The following is a 25,239-nucleotide window of genomic DNA, read 5'->3' as shown; positions in this document are numbered from 1 at the left end:
CAATAGGAGCTAAAATATTCCTGCTATTGATTTTGTTGTATTTTTAAACAACAAAAGCATGGTGAAATGCTGATTTAAGCTACAAGAAATGTTTACAGTCATTCAAACGATGAGGCCTTTCTGGACAAAAAGATACTGTCTTGTGTGTTTCAAAACACAATAAAACTGGGGCTGTGGGTTGATGAACCCCAGGAATTCAAGAGCATCAATTCACCACTTCTGTGCTGAATAATATCAAGGTGTCCTACCATGACCCAGGTGGAGTTTTTCTCCAGCTCCTGGCACTCCCGTTCCTCCATGGGTCTCTGCCCAGCGCCAGGCACGTGCCTGAGGGTCAGCACACCAATGAGGAGTTACCCTCTGCTGTTCACTGCATGAAATACAGGGGCAGGGCCTGAAAAAGAAATTTAAGTCCAATTCCAAAGAATGTTCCCTGTGCTGTCTGTTACCTACAAGTTATTTTTCTTTAGTGGTAACATAAGTTGTTGGGGTGGAGACAACCTAAAGGCTCGTCTCTCTGCTGTGTATTCAGACATCTTGTTTTAAAGGTTGTTATAAATTCCTATCGTGGTAGTACTTTTATGTTGACTTTGTTTCATTTACCTCCTGTATAGTATCAGCTTTGCTGAAACATACACATGCACTGAGTCCTACAAATGTAGGTCTTTAAAAGGAATTCAGATTGTATATTCACAGTAGTATTTTTCTGTAAACAAGTTTTGGGAGAGAAAAGCCATTCTTAGTTTTTGCACTACCAGAGTATGTATTTACAGTTCTTTATGGTCTGTATGCCTTTGTACTGATTGTTGGTGGCCAGCCTCCAGTTCAAGTTTTTCCCAGAGATAATTTCTTCAACTTTATGAAGTGTTCCCTTTATTTTGCAGAGGCGTAATTAACACTTTGCTAGCTGTAAAGCACCTCTGTTGCCAGCAGTAGACAGCATCTTGTTTATAAATACCTTACTGTGGGAGGACTTTTACTCAACATACCAATTTTAGTTCTGTAAATAGAAATTTTTTGTATGCATATTTGTGATAGTGCTTAAATATATTTGCTGTTTGGGTTGCACTTTTCCATTTCATGCTCGTGTTGATGACTCAATCACTTCTCAAATTTTTGTGCACCTGCTTGAATTACATTTACAGGTTTTTTCTGTACAGCTTGTTTCAGAGGGTTTTTTTAAGCTGAAATTGCAACAAAGTTTACTGAAAATACTACTAGGATTATTTGTATTTTAACAATTTAATAGAAATCAGAAATATTTGCTTAAATTATGAATACCTTTTACCTTGTCTTTTTTATCATTTGAGTCAACAAGCTAGTAAAAATGTTGTTTGTTACTTGGTGTACATTATTTTATAGACATTTAATCAAAGACTTTAGTTATATGGCTGTTTGTATTTAGTCAAACTTGTCATCTCCAGTAAGATCAAGTTAATGGAGAGTTCCTGTTTGAGTGAGAGAGAAAGCCTGGGAGATGCAGCAGAAAGAGACTTGACACTGCAGAGTGATGAGAAGGGCAGACGTGCACATATGCTCCTCTCAAACATTGCTGAGGACGTTCTTGCACTCCCTCCTCATGAAACAATCCCAGGGCTTGCTGAGTGGAGACTTTGGTGGGAAATGGAGGGGAAGCAGAGCATTTAGTGTGTCAAGGGGTGACAGGCATGTCAGTGGTAATGCAGTGTCCAGAGCTGCAGAAAAGGGCATTGCACCATCAGCAGTGATTTAAACACTTTGACTAGCAGAGTACAATGCAGATTTAGTTGCACTTTTTTTCTTTTCTTTTATTTCATTTAAACAGAAGGGAGTTTAATTTTGATTCATCCTTCTGATTCATGATTGAATCCATTACTTTTGTAACTTATTAATCGGTGTTCCTTTTTTATTGAATTTCTGTAGATCCTTTCTGTTCAGTCTCCAATTCAGAGGTAACTTTGGAGAGCAGCACAGCTCACAACCCAAGGTATGTCTGCATCCATGGCACTGATCTGAGGGGTGTGGTTGACTTCTTTGGTGGCCTAGGAAATAAGTGAGTGTAATAGCCATCAGAATATTCAAGTGATGTTTTTTCATAGGTGCTGTTGTATATATTATTGTTGGAAAACAAGTGTAGTAGAAAAATTCAAGCATATTGATTTGGAGCAAGCGCATAAAGGGTTTGATCAGTGTTCCCTCCTGTGCCAGCACTGCTCTCAGCTGATCTCCATTGGCTCTTAAATACATTTCCTGCTGCCTCTGTACAGTAAAAGGCAAATACACTATTTCCACTCAGCTATCAGTCATGGAATTGTTTTGGTTGGAAAAGACCTGTAAGATCATTAAGTCCAATCACTAAACTCACACTGCCAAGCCCATCACCAAACTAAACCATGTGCCTCGGCACCTCATCTACACATCTTTTAAGTATCTCCAGGGACAGTGACTCTACCACCTCCCTGGGCAGCTTGTTCCAGTGTCTAACAACCCTCTCAGTAAAAATGTTCTGCCTAATCTCCAATCTAAATCTCTCCTGGCACAATGTGAGGACATTTCCTCTTGTCCTGTCATTCATTAGTTGGGGGGAGAGACCAACCTCCCCTTGCTATAGCCTCGTTTCAGGTAGTTGTAGACAGTGATCATGTGTCCCCTCAGCCTCCTCTACCCAGGAAGGTGGATCAATAAAGGCCCTCAGTACAGAACTCGACTTCAGAGATTCAGGTCTAGAAGCAGTGCTATGTCCTCACACAACCAGATGCGCTCCCTGGGCAGAGTAGGAAGCTATTCCCTACAGGTGCCTGCAGCACCCAGCTGCCTACAACTACTGACATGGAAATTTAAAATTTCACCCCTCATCAGCACTGAACTGTTTTCCCTGTGTAGGAATTAGGTAGCCACTGCAAAGTGCAGTGAAACATTCTGGGCTTGTCCCCCAGATGCTGCTCTGCTTGGAGTAAGGGAACTGCCAGTGCTGACTTGTGCCAGGGCTGAAGCTGGTGGAGAAATGCAGCCAGTTCTGTGGAATACAGACAGCCTCTATAGGTAACAGACACTAAAACAAATCAGGTTGAACCTGACTTTGCCATCCCACAAATGCAAAGCCAGGATATCATAAGACAGTCTGTGGTGAGAGTCTAAAGCATGAGCTGGCTTTCTTTGCAAATCAAAGAGATTGGCAATAGCCAGGAGTAGGAAGTTTTGCAAAAAACCCGTTTGCTTTATAAATTGTGTATAAGGTCTCTAGATACCATGGTACTGAGTACATTAGAAATGCCTAAGAGATCCATTAAGAGAGATGGGGAGGGGGAAGAAAACCTGACAAATTAGGTTTATATAGCTGAAAGCCCTAAAGATTTCTTCTGCCTTGCAAAAGAGTATTAAAGAGTTTTATCCTTAGAGAAAGGTTACTTCTTTTCCCAGGAAGGATAGAAGAAAAGGAAGAAGGAAAAAAAATAGAATCCAAGAGGAAAAGTAATACTATCAGATGGGCCAGATCCAGTGCAGTGGCCAGGAGAAGGGGATTCACAGAGCTAGAGCTAGAACTAGAGAGAGGCTTTTGAAGTGGTCAGCTTTGTTTCTTACAGAGGTAGGTGGACCGTGTGTACAATTAGACTGTCTTACCTTCCTCGCCAGGAAAGCTGTCAGCCCAGCCAGAGCATGCTGCGGCCCATCCTAATAAACAAACAGGACAGACAGGCGAGTTCCCTGGCATGTCCTGCAATCATTTAATTTACTGTTAGAAAGATGGCTTCTAAAACATTATGATCATTCTAATACCATGCCTGAAAACAGTGCTGTACAGCTACAGCTGGCCAGGCAGTGGGGCTTTTCTAGAACAGAGGCAATAGCGGATGTCACTTACCCTCAGGCACGTTCCCATGGTGCTTGTGCATGACACATCTGCTGTGGTACTGAGAAGGTTCCCTCTCTTCTTCCATGGCTGCTAATGAAGGTGGCTCAGACCACTTCAGCCAGGTCTACCCCTCTGTTCCATTTTTACTCTCAAGTCTCCAGATAGTTCTCTGGATGAGGAGACATGGTACCTTCCCGGCTGAAGTAGACACATGTTTCTAATGTCTAAAATTACTCAGAATTACTTACTTGTCTAATGACTGAGCATGTTCTGATAAAAGACTTGATGAACACGGGCAGAATGGAGTGCTGGTGCACACAGACAAGGTACGTGAACCACAGAAGGATGGAAAAGGGTCTGGGGAGGGAGCAGGAAGCCCTGAGCAGGAACTACAACCTTGTCTCTCACCCAGATGTACCACCTAACTGCTTGATTTTAGGCAGGATGTCAAATATTTTGTAATTCCTGCTTGTTTGGCTTAGGTGCATAAAAGCTGAGGTAAGTACCAGGAGTCAGATAACCAACCTATGGCCTACCTCATCTACAAACACAGAAAGTGTGTAACAGGCTGGCATGCAGGAGCTTGCCCCCTACCTCAGCAAGCCAGAACAGACTGTTCCACCCCCAGACAGGAGAAAGTAAGCTTTTGAACACACAAAAAGGTGTTACATAAACATCAGAATTAGCTGTTGGAGACTTGTTATTACAAGACATGCAGAGTCCCTGGGTTTCTCTGGTCCTGGACAAGCAATTTGTCCTGCTGGGAATGCCAGACTTAAGCTTAACAAGTGTGTGGCTCCTGGGAATCTACTCCAAAGCTTCTGATGCATGTTATGAAATTGTAGTATTTAGAGACAAAGTCTGTGAAGGGGGAAAAAATGCAGAACCCAACCACCTGAAAAGCTGTCACTTTTCTGGAATTCGTTGCTGTACACACAGCTGCCCTGTGGCTCTTCTGAGGAAACAGCAAAAGGAACTGATGGCAGACAGGAAATCGCTACCCACAGTTGTGTCGTTAGCTGTTGCCACTGGGCGGTGACAGTGAGGGCTCACTAGCATGTACCCTGGAGAGAAGGTCTGTTGGTCGCTGGGTGATGGTGCATGCTCAGTTGCAGCTGGAGTACTGTTACCATAGCTCATTTTCTAATTCTTTCCCCAGCTTTTCACTAAATAACCTTCATATAGAGTTAAGCTCTGAGTCCTGCCAGAGGGTGTTGCAGATGCTTCCACGGATTAAAGAGATCTGGAACTGGCTCACAGGAGGCAGCTGCACTGCAGGCTCTGAGGCACAAATCCAGTAACTCATGTTCAGGATTCCTCTCAGCCACAGACTGTTTGACCCATTCTTATGGTTCATCCTGTTTTGACCACTCTGAGAAACATGCTGGGCTGGCTGCAGCTCTGGCCAGACCCAATGTGGCTACTCTCATTTTAGCTTTTCCTCCCCTCAAAAAGCCTCAATCCATCCATCCACTCATCCATCCATCCCTCCCTCCATTCCACCAAGAGTGCCGAGCAGCCCCAGGAGTGGCCTGCAGATGGCATCTGTCCTGGGTCACCTCATCGCTGACACCCAGAGGGTAGGTGGGTGTCTGAGGATCCCAGGATCTTTAAGATCACTAAGATACACCAGAACCACAAACTGTGAATCTATTTTCATTTCTAGATCCATATTAGATTGTAGGGTAGTCACTGGGTAACCCTGAAAGCCCACAATTGTGTTGGTGTGCCAATTCGATGTGCAATGTCAAAACTGAAGTAAATACCCAAAAGTATCACTTTGAAGAGAGAACTCATTCCCTTTTTGCTGTTTGTCTTCTAGTTACAGCCACTGCTCTTCGTAATTCCAGTGATCCTAGGATGGTTTCAGTTGTGTTAGTTACAGTTTTGATGTCTTCAGAATTTATGAGGCACTCAGCTTTAGACTGCAAAAAGGAAGTAAGTCAAAACTGGTCACAAAGCTGTCAGTTCACAGCTCATTCATCTTTCACTTTTCATTTATTTATTTGGTTCTTTCCCACAGCAGAAATCCTCAGTTTGAGAGCTGTCGCTCAGACACAGCTCCTTTCAAGCCCAAACCCTATTTAGAGGAAGCTGTGATGAGAACACAGAGGAAGGCTGGGGAATAACCACTGAGCTCACAGGCCTCAGAGTGACAGCATCCCAGCACTCGTGGGAGCATCCTGTACCTGCACAGCTCTGGACATTCAGGTTGGTGCTTCTGCCAGTCTATATATCCTGCAGTCTTATAAGCATTGGTTTATTTACTGAAGAGTCAAGTGGAGATCTCACACACTTCAAAAACTCCTGGGTTTATGGGATGCAAAGTAGGATCCAGCTATCACTTTTCCACCAAATGTCATCCTGTCACCTAAGCAAATCAAGCCCAACTCTCAGCCCTTCATTGGGGTTTCCTCTGCATACAGAACCCAACCCTTCCCCTACTTGAGCTGTCTGCAGCCTCACATGCACTGCACAGCAAGCCTGGGGTTTCAACGTGCGCTGTGCTGGAGAAGAGCTGCCCTACGAGAAACCCTGATGGCCCACATTCTGCAAGCTTGGGGTTACCAGCACCTCTAAGTCTGAAAAGTTCTCCTCTGTTCACCTCTGTATCGGTTTTATGTGGCAAGATTTTGGTAGCAGGAGGCTACAAGGGTGGCTTCTGTAAGAAGCTGCCAGAAACTTCCTCTGTGTCTGGTAGAGTCAATGCCAGCTGGCTCCAAGAGAGACAGCTGCTGGCCAAGGCCGAGCCAGTTCGTGACAGCGGTAGTGCCTCTGAAATAACGTATTTAAGAAGAGGGGGGAAAAAATTGCTGCATAAGGGCAGCTATGAGAGAGGAGTACTAACGTGAAAGCCACAATGCTGCAGACACCTAGGTCAGTGAAGAAGGAGGGGCAGGAAGTGCTGCAGACACCAGAGCAGACATTCCCCCCCAGGCTATGGTGCAGCCCATGGTGAGGCCCTGCCCCTGCAGCCATAGAGGCCCTGGGAGAGCAGAGATCCACCTGCAGCCCAGGGAGGACCCCCCACCAGAGCAGGTGGATGCCTGAAAGAGGCTGAGGCTCTATGGAAAGCCTGCACTGGAGAAGGCTCCTGGCAGGACTGGTGGGCCCTTGGAGAGAGGAGTCCAGGATGGAGGAGGTTTGCTGTCAGGACTTGTGACCCTGTGGAGGACTCACACTGGAGCAGTCTTTGCCTGAAGGAGAGGCCCACGGAGAGGACCCATGCTGGAGCAATTATTGAAGAACTACAGCCAGGGGGAGGGATCCACATTGAATAAGTTTGTGGAGGACTGTCTGCCATGGGAGAGACCCCATGCTGGAGCAGGGAAAGTTTAAGGAGTCCTGAGGAAGAAGGAGCAGCAGAAACCATCTGTGATGAGCTGATCATAACGCCTATTGCCCGTGCCACTAGAGGGGAAGAGAGAGAGAAGTTGTGAACAAAGCTGAGCCCAGAAAGAAGGGATGTTTGGGCAGAAGGTGTTTTAAGATTTGGATTTTATTTCTAATGACTTTGATTTATTGATAATAAATTAATTTCCCCAAGTTGAGTTTGTTTTGCCCATGACAGTAATTGATCTCTTCTTGTCATTTTCTCAACCCATGAGCTTACTGTATTTTCTGCCCCCTGTCCAGCTGAGGAGTGATAGAGCAGCTTGGAGGGCACTTGATGTCCAAGCAAGTACAACTCATCACAATATCCTTGCATAGCTTGACCTAGTGACTGTGGTTAGACAAGACCTTCAAACATGTGCTCTAAACAAGAGCTGGTTAAGAGGGAAAAGAGACCTTCCTGTTTCACTAGATGCTTGGTCCCAATACTGAGGATGCTGGAAACTGGCCTCGATTGCCAATGCTCCAACTACTTTAAGCAGCATTTAAAGATATTTGGGATTAGGTTTCCCCACGCAGCTCTTGAGAAGGGCACATCACCTCTCTCCGAACCAGCCCACCACACTGTGTTAAGTGCAACACTTGTGCAATGAGGGCTGAAAAAGACGCTCCACCAGAGACTTCAGCAGCAGCAACAGGTGGGAGGTGCTGTTCTCAGCAGCCACTGGAAGGGAGCTGTGGCCACCCATGCCCTGGGGGAATAGCTGTAAATAACCAGCATTTGGATAAATAAGAACATTCCTGTCTCCTTGCCAAACAGCTGTTGATTTATTAGGTCAAGGAGGTGTAAGATTCCAGAAGCAGCTTGTCCTTGCGTACAACAGATCCCGTCCTGTACAAGCCCGTGGTGTTTGCAGGAAAAGCAGCAGTGGGTATTTACTTAGCACGGCTCGCCTCAGGAAGCCATGCATGAAGGCAAGCACAGGAAGCTGCATTCTAAATGTCAAAATACGCTTTAAAAGCTTCATGTCAGCTGTGCTTTTCCAAGCTAGAAAAACACCAACAGCTTCAAGAATGATACAATGCAAGAAGAAATTAAATCACATCTTTTTTCTTTCACCCCTTCATAAAGCACACTCTCCTGAAGTCAAGCACTAATATATTGAAATGTTTTTCACCGGTGGCATTTTGCACATCAGAGAGAGCTTGTAATTTTATTTTGAATTGGCATTTTCATATTCAGTTAGTCAAATCCATTTCCTCCCATGATTAAGCATGCTGTATAATTGATATACTTCCCCGTAGTGTGACACTGCATGCGACTCAAAACCTGTAAGGATACTCAGAAATGCTGAAGCACAACACATGCAGAAAAGCATATTGCATTCCTGTATGCTCAGGCTAGAAGAAAATAGCTGTAGTGCTCCATAGCTTACCATTCTTCAGAGGACTGGAAGGTGTCCTTGATCTATGAGAGAAATATTTGCAAGGAAATACCAAGGAAGCATGTTGAGGGAAATGAGCTCATCATTCTGAGAATGAATCTGTTTCTTATATGGAGGACACCAACCCCAAAGACCATTTTAGGGATATTTTTTTCCTGTTTTGGTTTGGTTTGGGTTTTAAGTATATGTCCTATTTTCTTCCTAGTAGCAGGTACAGGGCTATGTTTTGGATTTGTGATGATAACAATGTTGATAACAGAGGAATATTTTGGCTATTGCTGAGCAGGGCTTGCACGGCATCAAGGCCTTTTCTGCTGCTCATCCTGCTCTGGCAGCAAGTGGACTGGGGGGGCACAAGATGCTGGGAAGGGGTATGGCCAGGACAGCTGACCACAGGGATATTCCAGAACATAGGATGTCCTGCTGAACAATAAAACTGTGGGGAATTGACACATGGTGGTGGCCCGCTGCTCGGGGACTGGTGGGGCACAAGTCAGCAGGTGGTGAGAAATCACACTGTGCATCACTTTCTGTGTAATCTATTTAGTAGCAGCATTATTGGGTTTTCTTCCTTTGCTATCCTACTAAACAGTCTTCATCTCAACCCACAACCCCATCCCACAGCAGGTGGAGTGAGCAAACAGTTGTGTGGTGTTCAGCTGCCTGCCAGCTTAAAACACAACAGTATAGAATTCACTTTGGGAAAGAAGCCAAACTTCTACTTAGTAACTTGCTCCAAAAATGCACAACTCATCCCCACGGGGTTTTTGCCCCATGCAGAGTATGGGCAGCCAGAACAGAGGCCCGTGTTTCATCAAACATTTAGAGAGGCATCACATGCCCAGCCACCATCTCCCTGTATTTAAAACTTTCGTTCACCTAACGGAGACTTTGCAAACTTGAAAAGTCTGCTAATTGAAAAGTAAGCCCCTGGCAAGCATAAAATTTTAATCCTAAGCCACCTGAGACACTCAGTGAAAAAGAAAAGATTTTAAAGAAATTGAACCTGAGAAAAAGATAACTACTGAAGCAACCAGGGGAATAACTGCAAAGCTTTGCAAGCCGGGCTGCAGGGGCGGCGCAGGGGCTTCGGAGCGGCGCGCTGCTGCGGCATGGGACAGCGTGCAGCACGTTCCTCGCATGCAGATGCAGACAGGCCCTGCCTGTCACCTGTGCGTGTTTCTCCACTTCTTAACAAGTCTTAATTTCTTACTCAGATCAACGTTTCTAATTCTAAAATGATTCAGGAGACAAGGTAATGTCATTATATTACAAGACAGCTTAATTTGCAAGTTCATTCCACGCCAAGAGCGAGGCAACGGAGTCCCTAATTCTAAATGAAATCTGGTTTATGCCAAATATCTTTGCCAAAACCATCTAATGAGCTGGCACCAAATGGCTTCACAGGAACATCCTACTGTCAGCAGTGCTTTCCAGGCATTATTAGTACCTTATGGGGGGGCTCTTCTTTTTTCCCCCAAGTAGTTGTCAGTTTGTTCTCCACTTCTGCCAATAGTAAGCATGAGAATTTCCTGCCTCAACCACCCCACATTAAAAAAGCAGGTCACTTCGGTATATTGTACTTCAGCTCTGTCAATATTAAACATTAGTATTCAATATTTATATTGTGAAGCAGTTCTGTCACTGATTGATAGAGAAATCTGTCAGTGTTCAGAGTCTGAATCATAAGTGTCAAGAGTAGACCTCTCATTCGTACACAGACAGGAGAAAAACTATACGGGATCCAACTGCTATAAGTGCTTACATGAGTGATCTCAAAGACATTGCTCAGCCCAAATGCTTTTTGCCTGTGGAAAAGCAGAAGTTTTCACTTACTGGCATAGTGGGAGCTAAGGACATGAGAGTGTTTTAAGGCCTCTCTTGACAAATAAGCACATTCCTCTCAGGAGGAACCAAAAAAATTACATCAAAGCACTGCCTTCTGTCTATTAATTTAATCATCAGGAGCCAAATTATGCTGTTTTTTTTTACAAACTCCCATTAAGAGGAAACTTTCCCTAAGAAGTAACTGAATAAACTCCAGAAGAAATCTCCATGTGTCTCCGCATTGTCCATCACACACACCCCTGCAGCGGCAAAATGTACTGCCCAGGTATGTTAATGTGACAGGTAGAGTAGTTGTTACCTGGGAGTAGTTACACACATGAATCAATCTGTTTTGGGCTGTCTTGCCATCCACAGGCACTGATAGCTGAGTAGGGAAAAACAGGGTTTTTTTTAAAAATTAAATAGTTAAATACTATTTTCTTTTTTAAAATTTAAAAGTAAGAGAAACAACTCAGAAGAGAACACTTACCTTCTCTCATGAGGGAACACTTGCATGAAGGTCTAGTTAGCACCAAGCTGAGGTTTCAAAAGCTGCTGCCACATGTTCATGACCTCTTCTGTCCAGTGGCAGCCAGCCATCCCCAGGTCACTGCCAGTTCATGTATCACACACAATGATCCACTCCACAGCCCAGCTAATGCCCACACAGGCTCATGGAGATGTGCTAGGCCACTGGCTCCTTACAGCCTCTTCTCTTCTTGTCAACAAGAAGTAGCTTTGCTGACAGCTCCAGCAGTTCATAGAAGAGAAGCCATGGACCCATGTCCAGTAACAAGTTTTCTTGGATGCCCTTGATGCAGCACAAAAAGGTTTCAGGGCTCAAGGAGGGAGAAATCAATTCTTTGGACATGGAGGGAAATTCTTCCTCAGACCTGCCCTGACCTGAACCTTGTTGCGAGACAGATCACATCTCTAGAGATACAAAAAACAAGCATCAAAACTGGGGAAGCAACACACCAGCACCAGATTCCTGACCTCTCCAAAAGCCAGTGACCAGCACTGCCTAGAACCCTGCTGCCTCTGCTCCTCAGCCATGAGCTAGGCCTGGGCAGGCTACTCAATGGAACTGTGCTCTGCTGGTGTAAAGAAGATACAGCTGGTGCAGGTAGGACATGATCTATTTTCAGCAGGTGGAAGTGATTAGAGAACCTCATCTAGTCCTCTTTGCTGTTGCATTATGTGTCTTTGTTAATGCAGTCCCTTACTCCAAAGTGTGGTTTAGAACAGCGATATGCTTGTCAGCACCAATGCACTGTGCTAGAAAGCATCTGCTTCTTCCCACAGCTACTGTAATTGGTAGAATTGATGGTCTTTCCCTCTCCTGACCCACTTTGCCCTCCACTCTGCTGCTCAACAAAGCCTTTTCCTGAATGGCTGGTCAATTAATATCTAATTAGCTGCAAGGTAAGGGTGAAATGTGAATTTGGGAAAATGGAAAGGCAAGCTGCAAGCCTGGTGACTGCCATTTAACAGCCTTGTACTGTTAAAATGATCTCTTTCAAGACATAGAGACAAAAATCTTGAGTGACTAGAAAGGTACTCTCTCCAGAGGAACATTATGCAGCCTCTGATGAAGGCTGTCAGAGCAGCATTCCTGCTAAGACAGGAGGAGGCTATTTTTTATTATTAATAATTTAAACCAAATTCCAGTGAAGCTGTGGCTCTGCTGTCTTTATGCTTTGTGTAATTTTGAATGGCTAGCCAATGAATGGCTGGTGAGAAGTTTAAGAGCTCTTTTATGAATCTACCATGAAACATTGCTTGTCTTTAATGAAATAAAAGAAAAATGAAGCAAGATGTCTGTCTCTTACAGCTCGGAAGGAAGTTTATACTCCCATGATTTATTAAGCTTGTGGATGTGATGAGGTTTTTATGCTTTGCTTAATATTGTATGCACATTGCTATTAAATGTCATGAATATTGCTAGGAAACTGATGAATATTGTAAAATACAGGCTCTGAACAATTCATGAAATGCAACATGCAATTTCACAAAAACTGAGCCCGTGTTGTTTTGGAGTCTACCCAACTTACAACATATTTCACCGAGATCTTAATCATTTTCTTTATACATTGGTATCTATATTTCATGAAAACATCAGGGAGTCTTTTTAAAATATTTCATGGAAATTGCTGAATATGAGAACAGCACTTCTTGGGCTGAAAGTTGCAGTCTTATACTTTTTTTTTTTTCCAATTATATAGATGTAAAATACTTGATTTGGAAAGGGGGAAAAAAAAGTGCTGTAATAAATTACACCAAAGAGGAAAGCTTGAGATCCCAAGTTTCTAGTTTTACAGTTAGCCACCTACTTTGTTTTGGGTCTCTTGAGGACCAGGATCCTGTGTGGGAGAGAATCCTCGCATGGATGTCCTGTTCCATATGGCCAGCAAAATGAGCCACCAGTTCTCAATGGTCTACATATTATAGGTTATTGTCATAATTATTAATTGTTATTATTATAAATATTATTATAGCTTGCAGAATATAAGCTGGGACAGGAGAGGGGGGGAAAAAAAAGCAGAAAAAGGCACACCTTGTTTCAGTCTGCTTTCCAGTGAATCTTACCCACAGGAGTGAAAGTCATTCCTGTTTTCCCAAGTCTGGTTGCTTATGGTGAGGTTTTCTTCAGTTCTAACATGGCTAACCCCTCATCTTTCTCTTTCCAACCTTAAGAGGTCCTAAGAACAATCCTGTTAACACATGGTGTCAGCCTTCTAAAACAACTAGAGGTTGTTCGGGCGCTTTCTCCTTTGATTCTTCTCCTTCTTGTTCAGAATTGCAAGGAAGGAGGAAATTGCCCTTGACAGCACCAGTGCCTCATGTTCCATTACTGTAGGAGGCAGGTAGATGAACATGAGCTTCTTACTTGAATGACTTAAAAGATGCAATCTCCCACACCCTTCTGTTAAGAGATCACAGAATCACAGATGTTTGCATCTTCCCTAGATTGGAGCCAAAAAATTGTTTCCTCACCTTGTTTTCCTCCAGCACGAGACCATGTGGTCAAGAGTCCCCTCTGTGTAGTCCTGTAGTGTGTGAGGAGTGTGGGCCACGGGGGGATTTTTTTTGCTGGGGACTATTGATCACAAAGAGCTGATTGTCAGCAGCAGTGATTCACATCACTATAGTGGGAAAGGGAAGAAGGGCTTTCAGAGGATAGTGGCGAGGAAATATTTGGGAAAGCTGTGGAAGAAATGTCATGCTTTGAACACCTGCAAGAACTGAGCTAACAACCCTACAGTGGCTTCCACTGGCACACTGCATCTAGTGTTAGCACAGATGCATATGTTTAAGAGGGTAGATGGAAACTCAGCAAGACACAGGCAGATTGATTCCTTCACAAAATGCTGCTGGCATGAAAGGGAGTAGCTTGATATAGTGGAGCAGATGAGAAGAGAGTGCTCCCTAGCAGTGTTACAGCTGTACCTTCAGTGTATCCTGCAGATAGGTACGAAGTTCCTTCCCTAGTTATAATAACCTCTGTAAGATTTCCTTGTGGGATTGCCATGATAGGCAATTAAACGCTCTGCCACCATGACATAATCCTGTGAGTCATCTGTCATAAGTGTTGTCTCACCAGATTAATGACAAATCTGAATCAAACTGCTTTAAATGATGCCTTAACTCTAGACTGTTCCAGAAATTTACTTCATGGTAAGGTTTTATTACTCTAAATCTAGTATGTGACACACTAGAAAGGTAGACAGACAGGTTGGTTGCTGATGCCAAATTCCTCTTGGACCTCTCTTATGTCAGTGCTGTGACCCAGAAGCTGACCTCCACTCTGAAGGCCTGGCCTTGTCAGCAGCTGAGAGGGGCTCGCTGTGGGCTGCTCTCTGACGAGATGCCATCCAGCTTGTCAGAACACAAATATGATAAAAATGTTGCTGGAAGTCTGGGTTTTGCCAGTTTCCTGTGGAGATGACCCATAATAACCCTGTATGTGCATGTGTACGTTCCCAGTAACTTTCAAATGTAGTAATAAATACAAATCTTGTTTCATGTCAGGATAGAGATGTTAAGGAATAAATGTTCCTACAAGTTTCATGAAAGGGAATGGAGATGGAGAAAGACTTCCCACATACATCCCTCTTGAATGAAAGCTGATCCCGCCTCAGGTGCTAGTAACTGCATACAGGAGTGAATGCACTGTGAATGTCCTTATTCCCATAGCATAAATCACAGCTGGTGTAATTAAGCAGCAGAGCCCAACCAGGAGATTCAGATCCACAGGTAACTCATTTCCTTTGTTTTTTCCTGCTTGTGAAATCTGCTGTTTGTTCTTTGAGTCTCTACAATTTGCCTTTACCTCACTGTGTTAATAAAACTGTCTAGGCCAGATGCCTCCTGGTTCAGGTACTCCTTCAGGGGATAATTCTCAAGCCCATTCTGAACCTCTCTTTCTTCCCCAAAGTCACAGAGATCTGCTCTTCACTGGCTGACACAGTGCTGGAATACCACAGCTATATCCTACTGATGATGATGCCAGGGATGTGCAGGTAAAAATGCCCACAATTTTCTCCACAGTTGGATAAGGACTGATAAAAGGACTACTTGATCCTGGTGTGAAACACAACAGAAGGACTGCCACACAGTAAAAATGTATCTTTGCCCATACTACATCAGTAAGCAGTGAACTTAGCATCTTCAAAACAGACTAAGGAACAAACACTCTCTTGGCACTCAGTACACTCTAATTATTTTGCAGTTAATTGTTAGCTGCGGCTGTTTCCTTGAGCAGTAGCTAAGCTTAATGCAAAATAAACACCCTTGTGAAGACATATCTTTAGGTTTTGAACTGTCATCCCATCCAAACTGCTGCAGCATCACAGGAAAATAGCCATTTTTAAACATTCATTCTCTTTACCACTTTCTTGAACTATTTTGTAAAGCAATCTCCAAGACACATTTGTGAGGCAGTTAATGGTATCCAGTGAAACAACTCGGCCAAAAAAAAAAACAGGTACCTTCAGATGAGGAATTTTTTGCAGAGAGGGTAGTGCAGTATCACAGCCCAAACTCAAAGAGAGCACAGAACAGCCCCTGTAACTCAGCAGCAGGGCCCTGCCCTCTGCCCTACCAGCTGGCTGACTGCTTTGTACAGAGCACCTGCAAAGGAAGCAGGAAGCTGGAGCCTGCCAGCATTATTCTTTACTGACAAAACAAAAAGTGAGTGGCAAGAGTTGAAGGTTGCTTTGTGGTGTCTAATGCCCTCCTCAGCTTGCTCAAGATAGAGTCTTGAGCCAAGAAGGCCGAGATAATTATAGAGTGAGAGGCTCTGCTAGCCTCTGAGGTAAGAGATTGAATGTCGGGTTTTGCAGAAGGATCCCACGTTCACATCATCATGGTACACAGTAAGAGGCAACTGAACTCTGTCCTCTATAAACCAAATTCCTCCTCCTTCTCCAGTTTCACCCATCCTTAGCCATTGTCCCCAGATTTGACCCAAAACTTCACCTTTTCCAATAATTTGCCTCTCTCTTCATTGCAGCCCAAGGTTTTTCCTCCCCAGATTTTCATCCTGTAGTCTCTGCCCCTCATAAAGCTTTACGTCATTTATTTTCTGAATTAGCTGAATTGCAACCCATGTAAAGCAGATAATTTCATATTTCCTTTATCTAAAAAGAAGGACAGTTTCTTACAACAGTAATTTTTAAATTCAAGACAGATTGCTGTCAATAACAAGCAGGACTGGATGGTGTTGCAGTTCAGTGGCCACAGTATCATAGAATCATAGAATGGTGGGGGTTGGAAGGGACCTTTAGAGATCATCTGGCCCAACCCTTCTGCAGAGGCAGGGCCACCTGGATCAGGTCACAGAGGAACATGTCCAGGCGGGTCTTGAAGACTTTCAAGGAAGGAGACTCCACAACCCCTCTGGGCAGCCTGTGCCACTGCTCCCTCACCCTCACAGTGAAATAGTTTTTTCTTATGTTTAAATGGAACTTTTTGTGTTCCAGCTTCATCCCATTACCCCTTGTCCTGTTGCTAGCTACTATAGAAAAGAGGGGTGTCCCAACCTCCTGACACCCACCCTTTAGATATTTATAAACGTTAATAAGATCTCCCCTCAGTCTCCTCCAGACTAAACAGCCCCAGTTCCCGCAGCCTTTCCTCATATGAAAGATGTTCCATACCCCTGATCATCTTGGTGGCCCTGTGCTCGACTCTCTCCAGCACTTCCCTGTCCTTCTTGAGCTGGGGAGCCCAGAACTGGACACAGTACTGCAGATGAGGCCTCACCAGGGCAGAGTAGAGGGGGAGAAGAACCTCCCTCGACCTGCTGGCCACATTTTTCTTGATGCATCCCAGGATGCCATTGGCCTTCTTGGCCATGAGGACACTTCGATAAGCTAAACATGAGCCAGCATTCAGGACTCCCAGGTCTCTCTCTGCACTTGTCCTTCTTGAACCTCATGAAGTTCTTCTTTGCCCAGCTCTCAAGCTGGTCAAGATCCTGCTGAATGGCAGCAATATGTCCCCTCCAGAGTCACTCCCAAGTGGCAGCTTCACAGGGTCACATTTTAGTGGCCCAGGAGACCCCCTCAAGCCTCCATAAAGCAAGACTCAAGCTCTCCATACAAGTCGCTCAGAGGTCCACAAGGTGTTTTGCTCTGGCTAGGGTAACATTTGAGAACATTTGAGATATAAATAGATTAATGACTTGCAGGTCACATCTTCCCAGAAGATGTGCCCTTCACTTCCTATCACTAAAAAAAGCCCTGTTTTATGAAATGGAAAATTAATTTCAAGACTCCTGCCTGAATTTGAATCACAAGTGCTGTTTCACGTTGGCACAGGACATGCCAGATTTCAAGGTAATCTTGAGTACTTGTGCAATTTAGGCTTCCAAAAAGGCCAATCTTTACATTTGAAGGGCATATAAACTTCATTCTAGCAAAGTTAGTCCTGTAGTATGATCCCCAGATGAAGTTGAAGGCTGTAATTCATGAATGCACAGATTGCTTAGGAATTCTTGTTGTGCTGACCGCAACCTCTTAGAAAACCTGACCTGTGCTTCAGGTGTGCCTCTGCTCTTCATGCAACAGCTGCTAAAATGTCAAAGATTTCAAAGATTACCCAGGAACTGCAGTGGTTCAGTTGCTACAGCACACACATCTGAGACTGTAAGAAAAATGGAAGCAGCAGGGCAGAAAACAGAAGCATAACAATTCCTCTACATTACAATGAAAACCTGGATGATACTGACCAGAGGGATGCATGCATTTCAAAGATGATGTCTTGTGAAGCTGGCAGGGTGCATTTTGAGCAGTTCTGCTTGACCTCATGACAGGCTGCATTATCTTTGCTTAAAGGTACAATAAGTCACTACTGTGAAGTAAGTAACAGTCAAGGACTTTTCTGGAGTATACACTACTATCTGTTAAAGCTGATAAGGTAAACTGCACTGCAATTAAGTCTTCAATAACTTGGATCAAAATGAGTTTTCAGTAATTGCACTGAGTCAAAGCTGCTCCTGAACTCATTAGTCACAAGAGGTGTCTTCATTTCTCCCTGCTGCGTTGGACTAAATGGGATTTTGCTGTCCTCTCTGTCTATATGGTTTTGGGGTTTTTTTCAGTAACATCTCCCCCTCAGCCTTTTAAATAGAGAGATTTCCTGTAAGGACTCAGTTCTGTGCACATGAGAGTCAGGTAAGTCTCCAGCACTGAAGAGGAATGGAATACTGTCATCAGTGTTCTTTTAAATGCCCCTTCTACATCACAAATGTAATTAATACTTCCTTAATAACAAACCAATTGGGTGTGCAGAATCTCTGAAAACTAGGCCACGTGTTTTGGTGACTAAATTTAAGAATGCAAATACATTGGTTTAACTTAAATTAGCCATAAAATTTTACTAACTTGTGCTAGGCAAGCCTAGCAGAGACCTACTGTTTTAAGATCACCTTCTCTGGCTGCTTTTTATGGAAACAGGCTGACTCAGGATTCTATACAAAAGTACTGCAGTATAGTTAAAAATTTCCTAGCTGTGTCTCCGAGATTCCCCTGGAAGAAGAGAAGCTGAGTACCTTATGTGGGCACCAACAGGACGTTTCCTGTTAGAACACTAAAGCATTAACCAACACATGCAAAAGGGCAGCTTGACTTACTTCATACTGTGATAGCCAAGGCCTTGAATAGAGTTAGGCCTTTCTCCTCCTGATCTCACCAAATTGGGCAATGATGCACAAGAAGGAAAGAAAAGCCTTTATACCTACCACTTCATTTTATGGATCTAAATGAAAATTAATCTGCTGCTTTGGTTTTATCCATCCAGCACCAAATAGAGTTGTTTTCTCCATGGCAAAATTGCTGTTCTGTTTCCATGTTGAAAACAGTGAAATCTGCATGCCATGAACTCTCTGTTATGTATGCAATCCTAAAATCCTCCGTTTTGCTTTCTGGAGCTTTAGTGGTTTGGGGTTTTTTTGTTTGTTTTGAAATCAGAACTGGTATCCTTCAGGACAGGAGATTGAAACCCAGCCCTTCTCCTTACAAAACAATCGATAACTGAAAAAGTTGCACAGATTAGGAAATTGCTTCTCTTTATGTTGTCCATAGAGATGCAAAAGAGGAAAAAAGAAAGAGCTGAAGGAGTGAAAACAAGTGTCAGAGCTGGGTTTTAAACCTTCAGATGAGATGTTTTAAGGACAGTGTTTCTCAAGCAGTGATGGGCTTAGAAACCTCCTTGTAAAGCCCATCTTTCTTATTTCTCTTGCCTGAAAGGCTTCAAAATTTCTGCAGCAAGCTCTGCTGCACAATGTAGCTGTTTCCCAGGTACTTCACTATCCGAGAGCAAATGTTGTAAAACCTGAGTGAACGTTGGGAGACTCTAAGTTAAGGACAGCAATCTTGCAGTGCTACAAGAATTTACTGCTTTTGGTGGGTAACATCTGTGTGCCAGCCAAGGCTTGTAGTAACAGGTGATTGGATTGAACTTTGGGAGAAAAGACAGCAAACTTCATGCTCAGGCAAGTTGCTGGCACATAAACTCTTTTATCAAACCTGGGCTGAGTCAGAGTTTCATGCTGTAGATTCTGCTATGTAGGGCCTAAAACTAAGTGCTGCAAGACCACCTTTATTCTCCTTATTTTTACTTTATGTTCTGGGGAAGGTTTAGATCCCAATCATTTCACTAATGCTGTCTGCAAAGCACTTCATACACCAAGATGTATTTGTTTCTGGCAGAATAATACTTTGTCTTGTCCCCAGTCTTACCATTCAGGAAATCGATCCTTTTTAGAATCAAGGGCTGTAGTCTGTGAATTACAAAGACCTGGCTCAAACAGTAGGGACCAACTTTTCCCAAAACCAGCAGTAATACAGGAATACTCCCGTGTGAATGGGGTTTCTGTACATTCAGAGAGCAGAGGGAAAACCCTGGTACACTAGTACAAACCTCAAACTGAGAGAGACCACAGGGGTTTTATTAAAGGTTAAACAGGGCATGCTGCAGGAGGGCGTAGCGAAAGCATTTTTAGATGGATCTTAGAAGCTGAAGAAGATGCAGATCACAGAATCTTAAGTGTTGGAAAGGACTTCAAAAGATTGTCTAGTCCAATCCCCCTGCCAGAGCAGGACTTGTAGCTACACTCAGAGATATCTGACTACTTCTCAGGCCTGACCAGGTAAAATGCCATCTTATCTGTACCAGAAGCAGGTGATCCAGTGAAGCAGGGCAGGAAAGTTGCCAGCAAAGGGGACAATGCAAAGCTGTGGAATCAGACATTGGGATCAAGACCTGCAGAGTTAGCGCAACGCCTTCGTCTGAAGCAATGACCTTTGCTGAGGAGGTTCAGCCATGCAGCGTTATGCAACCGCACAAAGCTGTGCAGCTGGTCAAATGCTTCCTCCTACTTCTACTGCTATTTATATATTGCCAAAATGAAAGCTGGCATGCAGACATTAGCTGGCCCGAGAGATGCGTGTGCTTTGTTTTCATAAAAAGTGAGCTTAGCTTCACCTCAGGCGCTTTGGAAGCTTCCAAGGCTAATAGAGCTGTTAAATGTAAGCCCTGAACCAAACTCTGCAATCCTGGGTTTTCTGGGCACTACAGCCATCAAGAAATGTTGAGAATCAAGTCGTACATTCAGTAGCTTTTCTTTAGATAACTGTAGTTCAAAAAAATCCCCCAAATCTCAGCATTGATATGTCGTGCCATTACAAGATAAAGGAACTTCACTGTAAAATACAAATGCCTTTTGATAATAATTGTATCATCAGAAATATTGTAATGTTACAAGTTTGATTAAAGCCTCAAAATGAAAAATAATACTAAGAGAAAGTCCTTTATAATAAAAGCTTTACTGATGCTTTAAAAAGAGGACAAATATCTGAAATGGATTAAGGTGATACAGTAGGTTTGCTTTTTTTTTTCCTTTCTTTTTTTCCAGTATTCACAGAAGCATGAAAAAGAGAACTATGCCAAAAGTCCACTGAACACTAGGGGTTTTCTGGGGTTTTCTGGGATTTTTTGGTGGGGTTTTTTGGCACTTTAGTTTCTTTTATTATGGGGCTGCCCAATAAACCAAACTGGTTTCTAATCTGTGCAAAAAAAGACAGTAGGAGTGTTTTAGTGCAGAGGTGAGAAGTATGTAAGCATAGCTGCAGAAGCTATTCCACCTGGAGCAAAGGCATTTAAGAGAGCTCTCCAGAGCAAGAGCAGGGAGAGCACAGAAAAGGGGTCACTGGTCCTCAAGACCTGCAAGAGCAACTGTCCCTGTGGGATCCAAAGCAGGTACTGAGGTAGCCACAGTTGTTACCTTAATTACTTACACTGAGAAAATTTAAATCAAATACTGTGGTGCTACAATAATGGCTCTTTTTAGCAGGCTTAAATAACCACTAAGCATGTGAGAGATTGACAGGAAAAACATGAAATCGTTTACCTTATTGATATGGCCCTGGTAAATCTGTTCTCTCTCAATTATTTCATAGAAACATAGACTCATTTGTTCTCTGAAGGAACAGAAGATCACCTCCAAGTTTTGCTGCATTATGGTCATAATTATGTCAGTTAAACAAGGTATGGTGCAGCTAGGCTTGGATAAAAATAAGTGACTCAGATGGTTTTCTCGTTTAGTATCATCATAGATGGATGTGCTGTCACAGAGACTGTTAAATGCAGAAATAATGTCCTGCTTCTCTGGTTAAAATCTTTTGTTCTCTACTGAAAAGTGCAGATTTTAAAATATTATTTTTTTAATTAGCAGTAATTCTAAATACTCTAAAAGTGCCACACAGAGAACTGATCTGAAATGAAGCTATATCATGTTTTAACGCTTTGCATATAATGAGTGTAATGCTTTTGAGAGACCAGTTTTTCAAGACTGCTCCTCCTCAGCTTCTCCAGTTCCAGTAATAGCGTTCAGTGCCTGCTGAGGAAGACACACACACACCACACAAGCTACTCGCTGGGATCACCGTAAAGCACTAGCACCTCCCAGAGGAGGCTGGCTGCTGACAGCTCTGCAGCACCCCAGGTAGTCTTTTCTCCCAGCCACAAGTCTTAGGTTAGAGGCGCAAATGTTGACATAGGTGTGATCTAAGATGTGAAATAGCTTGCAAATACGAGCCAGGAAGTCCTCAGATGAAGCCTTCAAGAGCTACACTCACACTGCCTTCAGTCACAGCCAGGGAATCACCGTCTGCTGAAACAGAGATCTCACGGCCCCAGGAACAGGACCTAAGAGCTGCAAAAAGCTGGGGCATTCAGCTCGGTGTGGAATCAGCAATATGAAAGCAGTTTCACATGCTACATGGGAAATGTTTTAAAACGAATTTCAAATAGAACTCAACTCTAGAAATACGGATTTTGTGTTTAATGGGAACATAAACTCATTGAAATCTCAGCATTCTCGGAAACTCTGTTATGATTAGGCTGCCTAATTCTAGTAGTAGCAGCTCTGTAGACAGAGGCTGCAGTACTGGATTACAACACGTGCAAGGAACAAACAGAACAGAGTGCTGGGATACATCTTCATCCCAGAACAACACACTGGTACCTTTGACCTGAAAGCTGTCATCCCTTCTCATGAAATCAGATTTGCTTTCTATCGAGAGTAAAAGAGGAAGTCTCTTCTGGCTTCAGTAGATGTGGTGTCTGCTGTCGACAGAGCCATCTTTGCCACAGAGACGGTAAAAGCAGCAGCAATGGAATTATTAGGCTTTCTCATTTTAAACCCTAACATTCTATGATTCTACAAGTTCCTACAAAAATCAAGGAGAGAAACAGATTCTAACTCTTTGAACAAAACTGTTTCCTGACTAAACACAGGGAATGTTATTGGTAAAAAAATTACATGCAAAGAATAAAAAAAAAAGTAGTTAACCCAAAATCAAAGAATATTTTAAACAGAAGTATTGCAATAGTATTGTAATACTTAACCTGTATTAGATCAAAAAGCAAAAAGTCATTTAGACATCAATGCCCTAAATGTAAAAAATAAAGAAATAACACTGAAGTGTTCTCCTACAATACTGTTCTGGACTCGTCAAGTGAAAGAATACATAAAGAACACACTTATGCAAAGACAGTCAAAAGAATTGTTAGAAAATAAAGTTGGGAAAGGCATCTGTATGAGAAGACAAACAAAAGACCGTAGGACTTTGATTCATAGAAGATTAAAAAGAGTATAGAGGGACAAGAAGTAACGATGCAAAGAAAGACAACTGAATGGTTCTGCCAACTTGTTCTTAAGAACACCAGAAATTATATATAATAGAATTTTAATAGATATCATCTACAAGGCTTCCCATTGCAATTTAGTGTAGCTCAAGTACTTGTCATCATATTCTCTTGGCTTGCAGAAACCTCAAGTGAATTCTGAATGCCCTTATGCCTCATGTTGAAGGTCCTCTCGCAGTATATAATGCCCCACAGCATTACAATGAGAAGCTGGACTGGTCATGGAATCCATATTGACAACACAACTTGAATCATCATCTTTTCTGTAAAGTAAATACCTATTCTTTCTTCTTCCAGTGAGTTCCTTCATGGATTATGACACCAGCAGACAGTGGCTATGAAAATGAGATTTGCAAAAAAAAGACCTCTAAAATTTTGCTTGTATTAGTGAACCTACAGAAGCCTGAGTTGCAATGGAATGGAGTCTAGTCCACATAATTTGATCAGTTAATTGTCTTATAATAGTATCTAACAAATTAAACAGTATTAAATATAAATTAAATATAAAAATATTAACCTCTAATCCATTTGTAAGAGGCCACAAAGCCAAAGCAAGCTCTGAAGTGTTCTGTCCTGTCCAATTCATCTTGAAGATCACTGGTTAGAAACTCAGTGTTTTCCTAGTTCAAATTGAGCTTGGTCAAAGAAAAAAAAAAAGAGAAAGATAACCAACAGTGAAAGCAGATGCAAAAACACAAAACTGGTGAGAAAGAATCTGGTTTGCAACTAACAGTGTCATTTTTTTCCCCATAAGTTCATATTAATTCTCATTACGTTTTCCTCTTTTAACTATATATGAGTCAATTCTTGTATCAGCATCCCTCATTTTGCCTCAGCCCAATGTCAGAGTGGTCTTTATTGCTCTAGAGAATGTTTCAACTAAAAAATAATTAAAAGAGGCTGCTTGTAAACCTTATTTTTTTTTATATCTGCAGGCTACCAAAGCTACAGTAACACTATTACTAGATAACTCACTCTCTATAAAATACACCGCTATCTTTAAAGAATAAAAATGTGTAGAGTCAGGAATACAAAGGGAGGTTGGTCAAGTTGAGACTATGCTTTGAGTTGGAAAGGAAAAGCCTGAATATAGAGAGTGAGGCATGTTCTAACATCTTACTAGGGTGGCTATGGGTGGGAGACAATGGAGCTTTAGAACTAATGGAACAGAACCTCATCTGCATTTCAGAGCTGCACGTCACAGCTGCGGGGCTGTTGCACTGAACAACAGAGCTGCTTCACTGCATTTTCTCACTGGAAAGGAAGAAAAGTTTACGTTCAGGAAATAGGTGTGAAGCCCACAGAAATGGTAACTGGAACACATTCAGGAGAGCTGAAAAAACACAGAGATCCAAGCATTTTGAGCTAAACAAATTTCAGGTATTATTTTTTGTAGTGTGGTTGTTCCATATGTTATTTGAGTAAACAGATTTGGACCAGTCTGCTTTATGCCTCTTCCACTGATTATTATGTCTAGATGCTAATTCTGTACTGAAATGTACAGTTCTTACCTAAAAACAAAGATGAAGCAATAGAAAAGTGTTACTCTTTTCCCAAATCACTTTTGTCTTTTGAAACCAACACAGATCTGCTAAGCAGTGTGAGGCAACATCCATACTTACAGTACAGAGGCATCTGGAAAAGTCACATGCACTACAGCAAGCGTAAATTGTCATGACTGATGTTTACATCTCATCAGCCCCACAGATGTGACAGGGTAATTGTGCCAGAGTTGTTTACTCTCAGCACTCTGAGTCACATAAAGGTGTCAATTATACTGAAGTTAATAAGAAAATATTTCATTTACTAACTACAGGATCATGCAATGAATCAGCCTCTGAAGAAACAGGATTATTCAAAACTGCAGAAGAAACCAAAAACCCCACAAAACCAAAACTGCCTGTACATCTTTTTGAAAAACAGTATAACAATATCAAATCTAGTTCAGTCTTATTTTACACATACAAGCCAGATTATTTAAATTCATGAATAATGGATATATCTCTTTTATGATGTCTTGTTGCTTTCTCTGGTATGAAAAGACAAGCATCACGCAAATAGAAGATCTTAAACCAGTTTCTTGTCAAA

The 25,239-nt window shown here is 42.6% G+C and overlaps 1 protein-coding gene across 5 annotated transcripts in view; it reads left to right on the top strand.

Moving 5' to 3' along the window:
* Positions 1–25,239, top strand: part of TMEM168 (transmembrane protein 168) — a 67,845-nt gene that overhangs the window by 26,184 nt on the left and 16,422 nt on the right. For 2 of the 5 annotated variants that reach the window (XM_062017447.1, XM_062017410.1), the window contains exons 6-8: positions 1,903–1,966; positions 5,655–5,770; positions 5,856–7,378. The gene's annotated coding sequence lies outside the window, so the exon portion shown is untranslated. Of the gene's footprint in view, positions 1–1,902; positions 1,967–5,654; positions 5,771–5,855; positions 7,379–25,239 lie in introns of those variants that run through there. The other 3 variants (XM_062017420.1, XM_062017430.1, XM_062017439.1) reach the window with 3 other exon arrangements.

The sequence above is a fragment of the Colius striatus genome, chromosome 1, assembly GCF_028858725.1.
Source record: "Colius striatus isolate bColStr4 chromosome 1, bColStr4.1.hap1, whole genome shotgun sequence".
Classification (NCBI taxonomy): Eukaryota; Metazoa; Chordata; class Aves; order Coliiformes; family Coliidae; genus Colius; species Colius striatus.
This window is presented reverse-complemented; position numbering and strand designations above follow the sequence as displayed.